Below are 15,698 nucleotides of genomic sequence, written 5' to 3'. Positions count from 1 at the left end.
GAGGAAGTCCAGAAATGGATTTTATCCTTATTAATACCAGAAGCTACTCCAACAACTAGAGCACTAAAACAAGGATTCATCTCCGAAGAACTAATGACAAGATATTGCAAGCTAATTGGTCACAAATATCCAGACCATATATTTTCCAAGTGCAACCAAGGTGATGACATAATTCTAGACGTACAACTGGAGTAAGCTGAGAAGAAGAAGATAAGGAAAAATAGACATAAAATTATATGTACAAAATTAGTCATAGTCATTGTCGGCCATTTGGCCAAAGTTTATTTTGTTTTCTTGTAAAAAGTCGTAAAGTAAATAGTGTCAGTAGGTCCTAATTATAAATAGTAAGAGTCAAGTTACTGTGTAAATAGTAAAGGTCAAGTAACTGTGTAAATAGTAAAGGCCAATCGTCATTTAGCAAAGATGAAAGGTCATTATGTATGTGTATATAAGAGGCATTTTCCTTCATAAATAAAATATCAGTCTTCCACTACTCTCTTCTCTCTACAATATTCCAATTTTTGCGTGGAAGCGTTAAAGAGGAATATTGTAGAGAGAAGAGAGTAGTGGAAGACTGATATTTTATTTATGAAGGCAAATGCCTTTTATATACACATACATAATGACCTTTCATCTTTGCTAAAAGATGATTGGCCTTTACTATTTAAACAGTTACTTGACCTTTACTATTTACACAGTAACTTGACTCTTACTATTTATGATTAGGACCTACTGACACTATTTACTTTACGACTTTTTTACAAGAAAACAAAATAAACTTTGGCCAAATGGCCGACAATGACTATGACTAATTTTGTACATATATTTTTATGTCTATTATTCCTTATCTTCTTCTTCTCAGCTTACTCCAATTGTACGTCTGGGATTATGTCATCACCTTGGTTGCACTTGGAACATATATGGTCTGGATATTTGTGACCAATTAGCTTGCAATATCTTGTCATTATTTCTTCGGAGATGAATCCTTGTTTTAGTGCTCTAGTTGTTGGAGTAGCTTCTGGTTTTAATAAGGATAAAATCCATTTCTGGACATCCTCCATATCTGTTTGTCTTATCTCTCGTGAATTGGCATATATTATTAAATGATCTCTTGAATAATAGCTCCATATAGCATTTCCCTGTAAATAGTTGTTAGCTAATTCTTGTATGATAGTTGATAACCCAATTATTCTTTTGTTTGCATAAAAACTGGGTATCTCAACTTTTGGTATCTCTGGCTGTTGCCCTGTGTCTTCCGGTATTATCATTTCTCGCGTTATTCCAATTTTCACTATCTGGATTATTGGTTTTATCTCATCATAAAGTATTTCAGCTTGTGCTGTATAAAATTTTAGAAAAAATAAATTTCCTTTTGTAATTCTTTTGTATATTAAAAAGGCTTTGTGGATCTCCGGGATTCCACTTATCTCTGTACCATCATATGTATATACCGTATTAAGTAATCCATAACTGTAAAGGGTTTTCACTAAGTTTGGATTGGTTTTAGGTTGTGCAATTAACTTATATAGCCTTGTAATTTTTGGGTTAAATAATCCTTAATTTTTTCTGTGGTCGTGGTAGATTTGGGTTTAAGATTTAAAAAGTTTTGGATTTTGTATAGGTTTTCAATGTAAGTGTGGGATATATGGTTATATATTTTCTTTTCTTTGTGTAGGCTTGCTGCATATGTAGATGTTTGTGATGCTGGGGTATCTACTTTCTGTGTCTTTGGAATAAATGGTTTTGTAAATAAGTTGTTTAAGTTTGTAATTTTTGATGTAGTTTTTTCCATAGTTGTTATACTTGTACCTGCAACATTAGTAATGTTAATGTTATGGGTTTTAAGGAGGTTCCCAACATCTCCTTGTAGCTCTGGAATTTTAGCGTCTTTCGATCGACATAACTCTGCATGTTGGCGTAGCTCCGCATATTTATAGTCATGCTGCTGACTATTAGCTTTTAGATTTTGTAACTCTTATCCCATACTGTCCACCTTCGTAGAAAGTGTAGTAATGGCTTTGAGTATTTCTTCTACTGTATCTGGTTCAGTTTGAGTTCCTTTTTCTTGATAGGTAGTCTGCAACATGATTTTCATTAAGTTTTATAATTTCAATTGTAAATGTAAAATTTAATATATTCAATACTAATCTCCTTATTTCTTTCGTTGTAACTTAATCATCTAACTTTTTTGTCATCCATCATTTTACTTGTGTGTTATCTGTTCTTACAATAAATTTATTGCAAACTATATATGGTTCAAATGCTAATAAACATTTATATAATGCAAATATTTCCTTTCTGTTTATTTCCCATTTTATTTGTGCCTCAGTATATGATCCTGAGCAATACCTGCAATGGTGTTCTACCTTTTCTTTGTCATATTTATATTTTAGTACTCCTCCATAACTGTGGTCCCTTGAATTTGTTTCAATTATATATGTGAATGTTCTACTTTCATCAGGAAAATATAATTTTGGTAATTTTTTGCATAATTTTTAAATATTTTTTATGTGTTCTTTATTTTTGTTGTCAAAATGATATTCAATATCTTTTTTGAGTTTTTTGTATAATGGTTTTAAATGTTCAGCTAATTTTTTTATATATTCCCTTACTTGATTTACAAATCCTAAGAATGATTGTAATTTCTTTTTTGTATCTATATTTTCATCAATAGTAATTATTTTTTGTTCTATATGAGTTTGCATTTTTATTCCATTTTTATCGATTTGTATTCCTAGAAATTCTATCTGTGGTTTCATAATTTCTGCTTTACTTTTACTTAAGCTTATACCTGAGTGTTTGATTATATGTATAAATTTTTCTAATAATCTTATATGTTCATCTTGTGTTTTAGAATATAATAATATATCATCTATATATATAACACAATTTTCTAGCTGGTTAAAACAGTTATCCATAAAATGTTGATACCTACCTGGTGCATTTTTATATCCAAATGGTAATACATGCCATTCATAAAATCCTTGTGGTACTGTAAATGCTGTCAATTGTTTTGATTCTTCTTCTAGTTTTAGATGGTAAAATCCGTATTTACAGTCAAATTTGCTAAAATAGTTGTATCCTTGTATTTGTCTTATTTTAAGTATTTTATTAGGTATTGGATAGTTATATGTTTTAGTTTTGGCATTTAAATTTCTGTAGTCAATAACCATACTACTTTTACCTCTTTTTTGTTCGCTGTGTTTTATAACTATAAATGCTGGGCTTGTATGTTTACTATTACTTTCTTGTATATAATTTTTTTCTAGTAATTAATTTATATGTATTTTAAATTCTTGTAAATCATCAAAGTTATATTTTAACGGTTTTTGTGTTATTATACTATTTTCATTTATTAGTTCAATTTTTACTTTTGTTTTATATTTTTCCCATCCTTGTAATGGGTCTTCATTATATAATTGTTCTTGTTGTTCATTAATTATTTTAACTTTGTCTATTGCAAATATAATGATTTCTAGTTGTGATATTTGTTTTTCACTTATACTTTCCATCTCCTGGTTTATTTTTTCACTGCCTTTAATCCATTCTATAGATTTTCGTTGTTTATTTTTTACTCTTTTTGCTCCTATTTTATGGCCACATGGCGTAGTAAGCCACCAGTGTGTTTTTGTTATTATGTGTGGGTAAAATTTATCTAAAAATGGCATTCCTAATAACATATCCTTCGTGGTAAATTCTAAATTATACATTTCTTCTATTGTTAGTATTTTATCCCATATTTGTATTTGTATATTTTTTGCTTTATATTTGATCATACTTCCTTCATTATAAAATCCTGTTACTACCATAGGTGTTTTTAATTTTTCCCATTTATCTTCTGGTAAGCAATTATATTTACATATATTTGCTTCTGCTCCTGTATCTATCATAGGCGTATAATATCTGTTGTGGTATCCTTTTACAATAATTTTTGCAAGTATAAATATTTTCATTAATCATTTTGTTCTTTTTATAATTATTTTCTTATTTTGGCAAGTTATTGTTAATTGTTCATTTTCTATGCTGTATGGTTTAACCTTTTCTAACCATTTTATTCCTAATGTGATATTATGATTTCCTTCATATATCTTAAATTGTATTTTTAATGGAATTCCTCCTATAATTATTTCTTTTTCTATTGTTTCTTCATTTGTATTTACTATTTCACTAGGTAATCCAGGGCATATGTGTCCTGTTTTCATAATTTCTTCTTCTAATACTAGTTCTCTTGTTATATGATTTTCTTCTTGTCCTGTGTTTATCAAGATTTTATATTTTCTCTGGTCCATTTTTCCTGTTATAAAATAATGATATTTTGTCATTTCTTCTAAATCTTGTGATATTTCATATTTTCTTTTAGATGAACTCATTCTTGATGAGGAAGCTCTTGATAATGTATTTGGTACGCTTGAGGTGCTTAATCTTTCTTTTACTATCTCCAATTCTTCTTTTGTATCCATTTCTTTATAACTACAGTCATTATTATCTATTACCGTAATTATTCTTTCAAAAGAATTTTGTATTTTTATTTTATCAATTTTATTTCTTGCTGTTATTTTATGTTTTGTTGTTAATAAATATAGATTTTTACATCTTGCTGTGAATAACTTACTTCCTGGTGCTAACTCTATTCCTGACATTTTCCAATATAATAATAATGATTTATCTATATTTGTATCTGTTAATGCTACTGTATAATTGGCACTTATTATAAATTTAAATTTTTGGTATATTAAATTTCCTTTAACTGCACTTATTACACTTTTTTCTATCAGATATTTTATTCTATCATCTGCTAAATATATTTCAATGTGCGTATCTATTCCTTCTCTGAAACAAGCTTTTATTGGTATTTCCGTTCCTCCTAAATGTACATATTTTATAGCTTATTTATTTTTGATGTTTTGTATTTCTTTATTTATTATTCATTTGTTTATTATAGGTATATATGATTTTCCGATTGTATATTTACCGTCTATGATGTGTTCTTTTTGACTAACTTCATAGTATTCTTCTTTCTGCCTTTTAAACCAGTTTTTTAGTATAAAATGAGTACCTATTTAATAGATGATGATGATAACTATAAGATATTACTACTCTATATATTAAAAGATCTAACTACTGATATAAAAAGAGAAATTTATGACAAATTGGTAACATATGAGATAATAGAAATAACAACCCAAGGTTGGACTAAGTTAACCATACAAAGTATACAGGATGATCTTTTTTATGATATGTATGATTTATATGATGATTTAGATATTGGAGATTAAATATGACTGAATATTGGCTAAGGCGATATGGTAGAAATTACAGGTTAGAAAAGATTAAATATCCAGATAAATTAAGTAAGCTTTTTAAAATATTATATAAAAAATTATGATGGATAAAAATAAAAACACTAAAATAAAAAGAACCAAGATAGATAAAAAGGTAAGAAAAATATGGAAAAAATTAAGATCCTTGTATATAGAATATGAACTATCGCAACTAGTCAAAACAGATAATGATAAAAAAGATCAATTGATAAATATAATTTCAAAAACAGAATACAAATATGTTTACTATTTGAAGAAACAGTATGAACAAAGAAATTTTTAAACAACAATTAATAGAAAAAATAACGGAAAAAATAGCTGAAAAAGAACAAGAATTACAACATAGAAAAAGAAGGTTAGAAGAAAGTATATTAGCAGAAGTATGTAATAAATCAATACTAACACAAAGAAAAAATATATCTATGTTAAAATTAGAATTAGATTGTCTTGAATATGAGTTACAACATAATATAATACATAAATTATAATGAATAAATGAAGAATTCGCAGTAGACGAAAAAACATATGAAAATCAAGACGGAATGATAATAAAAATCATATTTTCAAATCTAGGAAGAAGATATAAAAAAATAGGAAATAATTTATACTTGATGTTCGAAAAAGAAACAACAAAATTAGAAGATAGTTTAACAGCTATGATAAGAATAACAAAAGAAAATGAAGAAATAGACAAATCAAAAGAAATTGAAAAAATAAAAATACAAGCAAAACAAGAAGTACAACATTTAGAAGAAATAAAAAATACAAGAATAAGTGAATTGGAAAAGGAATTAGCTAGGTTAAAATTATTATATGAAAATAAGCAAAAACAAAAGGAAAAAGATAAAGAGCTTGAATTAACTAATGAAATAAAAGAAATGGAATAAAAATTAAATGAGGATATTGAGGTAAATGAAGTTAATGAAATAGATGAAAATGAAAATTACCAAAAATCAGAAATAAGTGACATAAGTGAGACATATACAGAAATCTTAGAAAAGACAAATAAAATAAAATAAATTCAAAATAAACACAGGAGATATGAATAGACCCAGTACGTCAAGAGTAAAAACCCCAGATAATAGTCCCAGAAATAGTCCTAGAAGTAGTCCTAGGTGGACACCACCAACTTATTATACAGAAAGTTATCAACAATCAGATAGAAATAATGCAATATGGAACAGTAGATTAAATAAAAATTGGATACTAAAACCAATAAGTGAACAATATAATTTCTTAGACTTAGAATGTGACACATACATAAATAAAGCAATATTACTATGGACAGAAAATATATCTAAACAGTTAATAGGTAACAAAATAGAAACAACAAAAACACCGAGATACATAGAAAGAACATTCGGAGGAACAACAAAATTATGGATAGAAAATCTTCCCCCAGAAAGTTTAGAAGTACTTAGAAATGATAAAAAAAATGGATGAATCCCCATCTGCAACAAATATAGATATACTAGACAAATATGAATCAGCAATAAGAAATAAATTCGGAGGTATGACCACGGATATAAGAGAATAAAATAGGGAAAAAATAATAAATAGACAACTTATGACAAAATTGGCTATATGTAATGTGTTATATAGAAGAATATACTTGTGCATTCAAAGAATACTATTACAAATCTAAATACAATTTAGACGAAGCAAAAGAAATAAGAAAACAATATTTTACAAAATTACCAGAACCATTTAGTACAAAAATAATAAAGGATTGGAATAATGAAGGAATGACAGATACTTTAGGAGCTAGAATAAAATTTCTATCTCAATGGTTTACACAATTATGTGAGAACGAAAAAGAAAAATTAAAAATGAAAAAAGTACTAAATAAAAATTTATCATGTTGTAAAAATAAAATTGCACCACAGTTTGGGTGTACAAATAAAAAACAAAAATCCAAAAGATATAAAAATTATAGAAAAATTAAAACTAAGTATAAATATAAACAACCAAGACGAAGGTATTATGTAAAAAACTATAAAATGAAAAGACCATATAGACCTAAAAGAAAAATATCCCAATGTACATGTTACAATTGCGGAAAGATAGGACACATAACTAAAGACTGTAAATTACCTAAAAATCCAAAGAGAAAATAAATTGAAGAAATAGTTATAGATGATGACAAATATATGCAAATAGAATACATAGACTATGAATTAAGTGAAAACGATAGTATATATGAAGTATCAGATATAGAAACTTAAAATGAAGAGGAAAATCTAGATAATGAAATAGAAGAAGAAGAAATATAATGTCTGAAAACGAAGTAATATCTAAAGAAAATTATGAAGATGAAGAATCATCACACCAAAAAATTATATTTGATAATACACTTTTTGAACAAATAAAAGGAAAAGAATTAGATTTAAGTGTTGAAAAAATACTAGACATACCTATACTAAAAAACTTGTTTAAAAGGCAGAAAGAAGAATACTATGTAGTTAGTCAAAAAGAACACATCATAGACGGTAAATATACAAGCGGAAAATCATATATACCTATAATAAACAAACGAATAATAAATAAAGAAATACAAAACATCAAAAATAAATAAGCTATAAAATATGTGCATTTAGGAGGAACGGAAATACCAATAAAAGCTTGTTTCAGAGAAGGAATAGATACGCACATTGAAATATATTTAGCAGATGATAGAATAAAATATCTGATAGAAAAAAGTGTAATAAGTGCAGTTAAAGGAAATTTAATATACCAAAAATTTAAATTTATAATAAGTGTCAATTATATAGTAGCATTAACAGATACAAATATAAATAAATCATTAGTATTATATTGGAAAATGTCAGGAATAGAGTTAGCACCAGGAAGTAAGGTATTCACAGCAAGATGTAAAAATCTATGTTTATTAACAACAAAACATAAAATAACAGCAAGAAATAAAATTGATAAAATAAAAATAGAAAATTCTTTTGAAAGAATAATTACGGTAATAGATAATAATGACTATAGTTATAAAGAAATGGATATAGAAGAAGAATTGGAGATAGTAAAAGAAAGATTAAGCACCTCAAGCGTACCAAATACATTATCAAGAGCTTCCTCATCAAGAATAAGTTCATCTAAAAGAAAATATGAAATATCACAAGATTTAGAAGAAATGACAAAATATCATTATTTTATAACAGGAATAATGGACCAGAGAAAATATAAAATCTTGATAAACACAGGACAAGAAGAAAATCATATAACAAGAAAACTAGTATTAGAAGAAGAAATTATGAAAACAGGACACATATGCCCTGGATTACCTAGTGAAATAGTAAATACAAATGAAGAAACAACAGAAAAAGAAATAATTATAGGAGGAATTCCATTAAAAATACAATTTAAGATATATGAAGGAAATCATAATATCACATTAGGAATAAAATGGTTAGAAAAAGTTAAACCATACAACATAGAAAATGTACAATTAACAATAACTTGCCAAAATAAGAAAATGATTATAAAAATAAGAAAATAATTATGAAACCACAGATAGAACTTCTAAGAATACAAATAGATAAAAATGGAATAAAAATGCAAACTCATATAGTACAAAAAATAATTACTATTGATGAAAATATAGATACAAAAAAGAAATCACAATCATTCTTAGGATTAGTAAATCAAGTAAGGGAATATATACCAAAATTAGCAGAACATTTAAAACAGTTATACAAAAAACTCAAAAAAGATATTGAATATCATTTTGACAACAAAAATAAAGAACACATAAAAAATATTAAAAGATTATGCAAAAAATTACCTAAATTATATTTTCCTTATGAAAGTAGAACATTCACATATATAATTGAAACAGATTCAAGTGACAACAGTTATGGAGGAGTACTAAAATATAAATATGACAAAGAAAAGGTAGAACACCATTCCAGGTATTGCTCAGGATCATATACTGAGGCACAAACAAAATGGGAAATAAATAGAAAGGAATTATTTGCATTATATAAATGTTTATTAGCATTTGAACCATATATAGTTTACAATAAATTTATTGTAAGAACAGATAACACACAAGTAAAATGGTAGATAACAAAAAAGTTAGATGATTCAGTTACAACGAAAGAAATAAGGAGATTAGTATTGAATATATTAAATTTTACATTTACAATTGAAATTATAAAAACTAATGAAAATCTTGTTGCAGACTACCTATCAAGAAAAAGGAACTCAAACTGAAGCAGATACAGTAGAAGAAATACTCAAAGCCATTACTACACTTTCTACGAAGTTGGACAGTATGGGAAAAGAGTTAAAAAATCTAAAAGCTAATAGTCAGCAGCATGACTATAAATATGCGGAGCTACGCCAACATGCAGAGTTACGTCGATCGGAAGACGCTAAAATTCCAGAGCTACAAGGAGATGTTGGAAAACTCCTTAAAACCCATAACATTAACATTACTAATGTTGCAGGTACAAGTACAACAGCTATGGAAAAAACTGCATCAAAAAATACAAACTTAAACAACTTATTTACAAAATCATTTATTCCAAAGGCACAGATAGTAGATACCCCAGCACAACAAACATCTACATATGCAGCAAGCCTACACAAAGAAAAGAAAATATATAACCATATATCCAAAACTTATATTAAAAACCTATACAAAATCTAAAACTTTTTAAATCTTAAACCCAAATCTACCACGAACACAGAAAAAACCCAGGATTATTTAACAAAAAAATTGCAAGGCTATAATAAGTTAATTGCACAACCTAAAACCAATCAAAACTTAGTTTAAACCTGTTACAGTTATGGATTACTTAATACGGTATATACATATGATGGTAGAGAGATAAGTGGAATCCCGGAGATCCACAAAGCCTTTTTAATATACAAAAGAATTACAAAAAGAAATTTATTTTTTATAAAAATTTTATACAGCACCAGCTGAAATACTTTATGATGAGATAAAACCAATAATCCAGATAGTGAAAATTGGATTAACGCGAGTAATGATAATACCGAAAGACATAGGGCAACAACCAGAGATACCAAAAGATGAGATACCCAGTTTTTATGCAAACAAAAGAATAATTGGGTTATCAAATATCATACAAGAATTAGCTAACAACTATCTACAAGGAAATGCTATATGGAGCTATTATTCAATAAATCATTCAATGATATATGCCAATTCACGAGAGATAAGACAAACAGATATGGAGGAAGTCCAGAAATGGATAGTATCCTTATTAAAACCAGAAGCTACTACAACAACTAGAACACTAAAACAAGGATTCATCTCTGAAGAACTAATGACAAGATATTGCAAGCTAATTGGTCACAAATATCCAGACCATATATGTTCAAAGTGAAACCAAGGTGATGACATAATCCGAGACGTACAACTGGAGTAATTTGAGAAGAAGATAAGGAAAAATAGACATAAAAATATATGTACAAAATTAGTCATAGTCATTGTTGACCATTTGGCCAAAGTTTATTTTGTTTTCTTGTAAAAAAGTCGTAAAGTAAATAGTGTCAGTAGGTCCTAATCATAAATAGTAAGAGTCAAGTTACTGTGTAAATAGTAAAGGTCAAGTAACTGTGTAAATAGTAAAGGCCAATCGTCTTTTAGCAAAGATGAAAGGTCATTATGTATGTGTATATATGAGGCATTTGCCTTCATAAATAAAATATCAGTCTTCCACTACTCTCTTCTCTCTACAATATTCCTCTTTAACGCTTCAACCCAAAAGAATAATTGGGTTATCAACTATCATACAAGAATTAGCTAACAACTATCTACAAGGAAATGCTATATGGAGCTATTATTCAAGAGATCATTTAATGATATATGCCAATTCAAATGAGAGATAAGACAAACAGATATGGAGGAACTCCAGAAATGGATTTTATCCTTATTAAAACCAGAAGCTACTCCAACAACTAGAGCACTAAAACAAGGATTCATCTCCGAAGAACTAATGACAAGATATTGCAAGCTAATTGGTCACAAATATCCAGACCATATATGTTCCAAGTGCAACCAAGGTGATGACATAATCCCACACGTACAACTGGAGTAAGCTGAGCAGAAGAAGATAAGGAAAAATAGATATAAAAATATATGTACAAAATTAGTCATAGTCATTGTCGGCCATTTGGCCAAAGTTTATTTTGTTTTCTTGTAAAAAAGTCGTAAAGTAAATAGTGTCAGTAGGTCCTAATCATAAATAGTAAGAGTCATGTTACTGTGTAAATAGTAAAGGTCAAGTAACTGTGTAAATATGTCACGACCCAAATCCGGACCGCGACTGGCACCCACACTTACCCTCCTATGTGAGCGAACCAACCAATCTAAACCTTAACATTTCAATATAATATCAACAGAAAGTAATGCGGAAGACGTAAACTCATTAATAAAATCAATAACTATTATTATCCCCAAAATCTGAAAGTCATCATCACAAGAACATCTATGATCAAATTACTAAACTAAGAGTATTCTAAGAAGCTAAAACAAATAAAAGCTAGTCCATGCCGGAAGTTCAAGGCATCAAGACTTGAAGAAGAAGATCCAGTCCATGCTAGAAGCATTAGCTCACCCTGAAGATCTGGTGTGACGAAGACTGGCTAGAATTACTGTTGAGTTGAAGACGACGACACGTTTGCTGCACTCCACAAATAAATAAGAAGAAAACATAAAAGTAGGGGTCGGTACAAAACACGGGTACTGAGTAGATATCATCGGTCAACTCAAAATAGAAAACCGTATATATTAAGCAATATCATAAAATTAACTAATATCCTTAGCATGCAGCATTTGCAGTTACCATAACCCCTTGTTACAACACCAAGCACATCAATGATTACTCACGCCTCCTCATCATACTCATTTGGGAATCAGGTTCATTAGATTTGAATATATTATCATCTTTCAAGATTCATTATCTTTATTCCCCTCGTGTCGGTACGTGACACTCCGATCCTCATTCTATTCTAGTGTCGGAACGTGACACCCGATCCATATTCTATCCTGGTACCGGAACGTGGCGCCCGATCCATATACTATCCTGGTATCGGAACGTGACACCCGATCCTCATATACTATCCTGGTACCGGAACGTGGCACCCGATCCTCATATACTATCCTGGTACCGGAAAGTAGCACCCGATCCTCATATACTATCCTGGTACCGGGACGTGGCACCCGATCCTCATATACTATCCTGGTACCCGAACGTGGCACCTGATCCCCTAATTTCACTACTTTCGTTCATCAAGCCTTCTTTTATACCAAGGCATCATCATTAACAAAGTAGATTAGGGTTTCTTTTCAAGATTTATAATTCAATAGCTTCATCATGCTTATTATATCACAATTACATAATCACATTCATGCAATCATACAATTAAGCATATAGAAGGGTTTACAATACTACCAATACATATCATTCGCTATTAAGAGTTTACTACGAAAAGTATAAAAACCATAACCTACCTCCACCGAAGATTCGTGATCAAGCAAGCAAATTTTCCCAAAGCTTTGTGTTTTCCCCCTTCTCGATCGTCTCTCTCCCTATCGATTTCTCCTTCCCTCTCGCTGTTCTTTCTATTTTCTTTATTCAACCCTCTTTCTTTTACCCTAATTAGTATATAATTAAGAATAAAAGGTGGCAATAATGACCCACTAATTAACTTAAGGTTACCTCTTTTAACCCCCAAGTAATTAGACTTATTAACATTAACCCACTAACTTTATAATTAAAGCAGGAATAGTCAAAAACGTCCCTTAAAACGTATCAAGATATCCGACCCAGACTGGGATTTCGCAGTCTGTGACGGCCCATCGCGCCTGCTACGGTCCGTCCTGCTGCCCATCACAGAGTTCAGAGACTCAATTTCTCTGAAGAGTCTGTGACGGTCCGTCACACCTGTGACGGTCCGTCCTGCCATTCTTTCACGAAGTTCAGAGAGTCGATTTTCAGTACCCAATTTCATATTTTCTAAGTGTTTTGAAACAAGACCCTGCGACAGTTCGTCGTGCCCATGACGGTCCGTCGTGGGGTCCGTCATTTATGCCAGTTCTTCCAGAATTGAAGTCTGCTGCTCAAAACGACTAAACAGGTCGTTACAAACATCAAGTATAGATTATTTGCTATTTTTTTTATATACTATCGTTTTCACTTAATTCATAGTCTATGTATTCTATTTGCATATATTTTTCATAATCTATAACTATTTCTTCAATTTGTTTTCTCTTTGGATTTTTAGGTAATTTACAGTCTTTAGTTATGTGTCCTATCTTTCCGCAATTGTAACATGTACATTGGGATATTTTTCTTTTAGGTCTATATGGTCTTTTCATTTTATAGTTTTTTACATAATACCTTCGTCTTGGTTGTTTATATTTATACTTAGTTTTATTTTTTCTATAACTTTTAAATCTTTTGGATTTTTGTTTTTTATTTTTACACCCAAATTGTGGTGCCATTTTATTTTTACAACATGATAAATTTTTATTTAGTACTTTTTCCATTTTTAATTTTTCTTTTTGGTTCTCACATAATTGTGTAAACCATTGAGATAGAAATTTTATTCTAGCTCCTAAAGTATCTACCATTCCTTCATTATTCCAATCCTTTATTATTTTTGTACTAAATGGTTTTGTTAATTTTGTAAAATATTGTTTTCTTATTTCTTTTGCTTCGTCTAAATTGTATTTAGATTTGTAATAGTATTCTTTGAATGCACAAGTATATTCTTCTATATAACACATTTTACATATAGTCAATTTTGTCATAAGTTGTCTATTTATTATTTTTTCCCTATTTTGTTCTCATATATCCATGGTGATACCTCCAAATTCATTTCTTATTGCTGATTCATATTTGTCTAGTATATCTTTATTTGTTGCTGATGGTGATCCATCCATTTTTTTTATCATTTCTAAGTACTTCTAAACTTTATGGGGGTAGATTTTCTATCAATAATTTTGTTGTTCCTACGAATGTTCTTTCTATGTATCTCGGTGTTTTTGTTGTTTCTATTTTGTTATCTATTAACTGTTTAGATATATTTCCTGTCCATAGTAATATTGTTTTATTTATGTCTGTGACACAATCTAAGTCTAAGAAATTATATTGTTCACTTATTGGTTTCGGTATCCAATTTTTATTTAATCTACTATTCCATATTGCATTATTTCTATCTGATTGTTGATAACTTTCTGTATAATAAGTTGGTGGTGTCCACCTAGGACTACTTCTAGGACTATTTCTTGGACTATTATCTGGGGTTTTTATTCTTGACGTACTGTGTCTATTCATATCTCCTGTGTTTATTTCTAATATTTTTATTTTATTTGTCTGTTCTAAGATTTCTTTATATGTCTCACTTATGTCACTTATTTCTGATTTTTGGTCATTTTCATTTTCATCTATTTCACTTACTTCATTTACCTCAATATCCGCATTTAATTTTTGTTCCATTTCTTTTATTTCATTAGTTAATTCAAGCTCTTTATCTTTTTCGTTTTGTTTTTGCTTATTTTCATATAATAATTTTAACCTAGCTAATTCCTTTTCTAATTCACTTATTCTTGTATTTTTTATTTCTTCTAAATGTTGTACTTCTTGTTTTGCTTGTATTTTTATTTTTTCAATTTCTTTTGATTTGTCTATTTCTTCATTTTCTTTTGTTATTCTTATCATAGCTGTTAAGCTATCTTCTAATTTTTCCGTTTCTTTTTCTAACATCAAGTATAGATTATTTCCTATTTTTTTATATCTTCTTCCCAGATTTGAAAATATTATTTTTATTATCATTCCGTCTTGATTTTAATATGTTTTTTCGTCAACTGCGAATTCTTCTTTATTCATTATAATTTATGTATTATATTATGTTGTAACTCATATTCAAGGCAATCTAAATCTAATTTTAACATAGATATATTTTTTCTTTGTGTTAGTATTGATTTATTACATACTTCTGCTAATATATTTTCTTCTAACCTTCTTTTTCTATGTTGTAATTCTTGTTCTTTTTCAGCTATTTTTTCTGTTATTTTTTCTATTAATTGTTGTTTATAAATTTCTTTGTTCATACTGTTTCGTCAAATAGTAAACATATTTGTATTCTGTTTTTGAAATTATATTTATCAATTTATCTTTTTTATCATTATCTGTTTTGACTAATTACGATAGTTCATATTCTATATACAAGGGTCTTAATTTTTTCCATATTTTTCTTACCTTTTTATCTATCTTGGTTCTTTTTATTTTAGTGTTTTTATTTTTATCCATCATAATTTTTTATATAATATTTTAAGAAGCTTACTTAATTTATCTGGATATTTAATCTTTTATAACCTGTAATTTCTACCAT

General features: G+C 28.5%; 2 pseudogenes; one reads left to right on the top strand and one right to left on the bottom strand.

Annotated features, from left to right (window-relative positions):
- Positions 1-677: 677 nt before the first annotated feature.
- On the bottom strand, positions 678-2,944 carry LOC138340441 (uncharacterized; annotated as a pseudogene).
- Positions 2,945-9,068: 6,124 nt separating this feature from the next.
- Positions 9,069-13,185, top strand: LOC138340589 (uncharacterized; annotated as a pseudogene).
- Positions 13,186-15,698: the final 2,513 nt, after the last annotated feature.

Source organism: Solanum lycopersicum, chromosome 12 (assembly GCF_036512215.1).
Source record: "Solanum lycopersicum chromosome 12, SLM_r2.1".
NCBI lineage: Eukaryota > Viridiplantae > Streptophyta > Magnoliopsida > Solanales > Solanaceae > Solanum > Solanum lycopersicum.
This window is presented reverse-complemented; position numbering and strand designations above follow the sequence as displayed.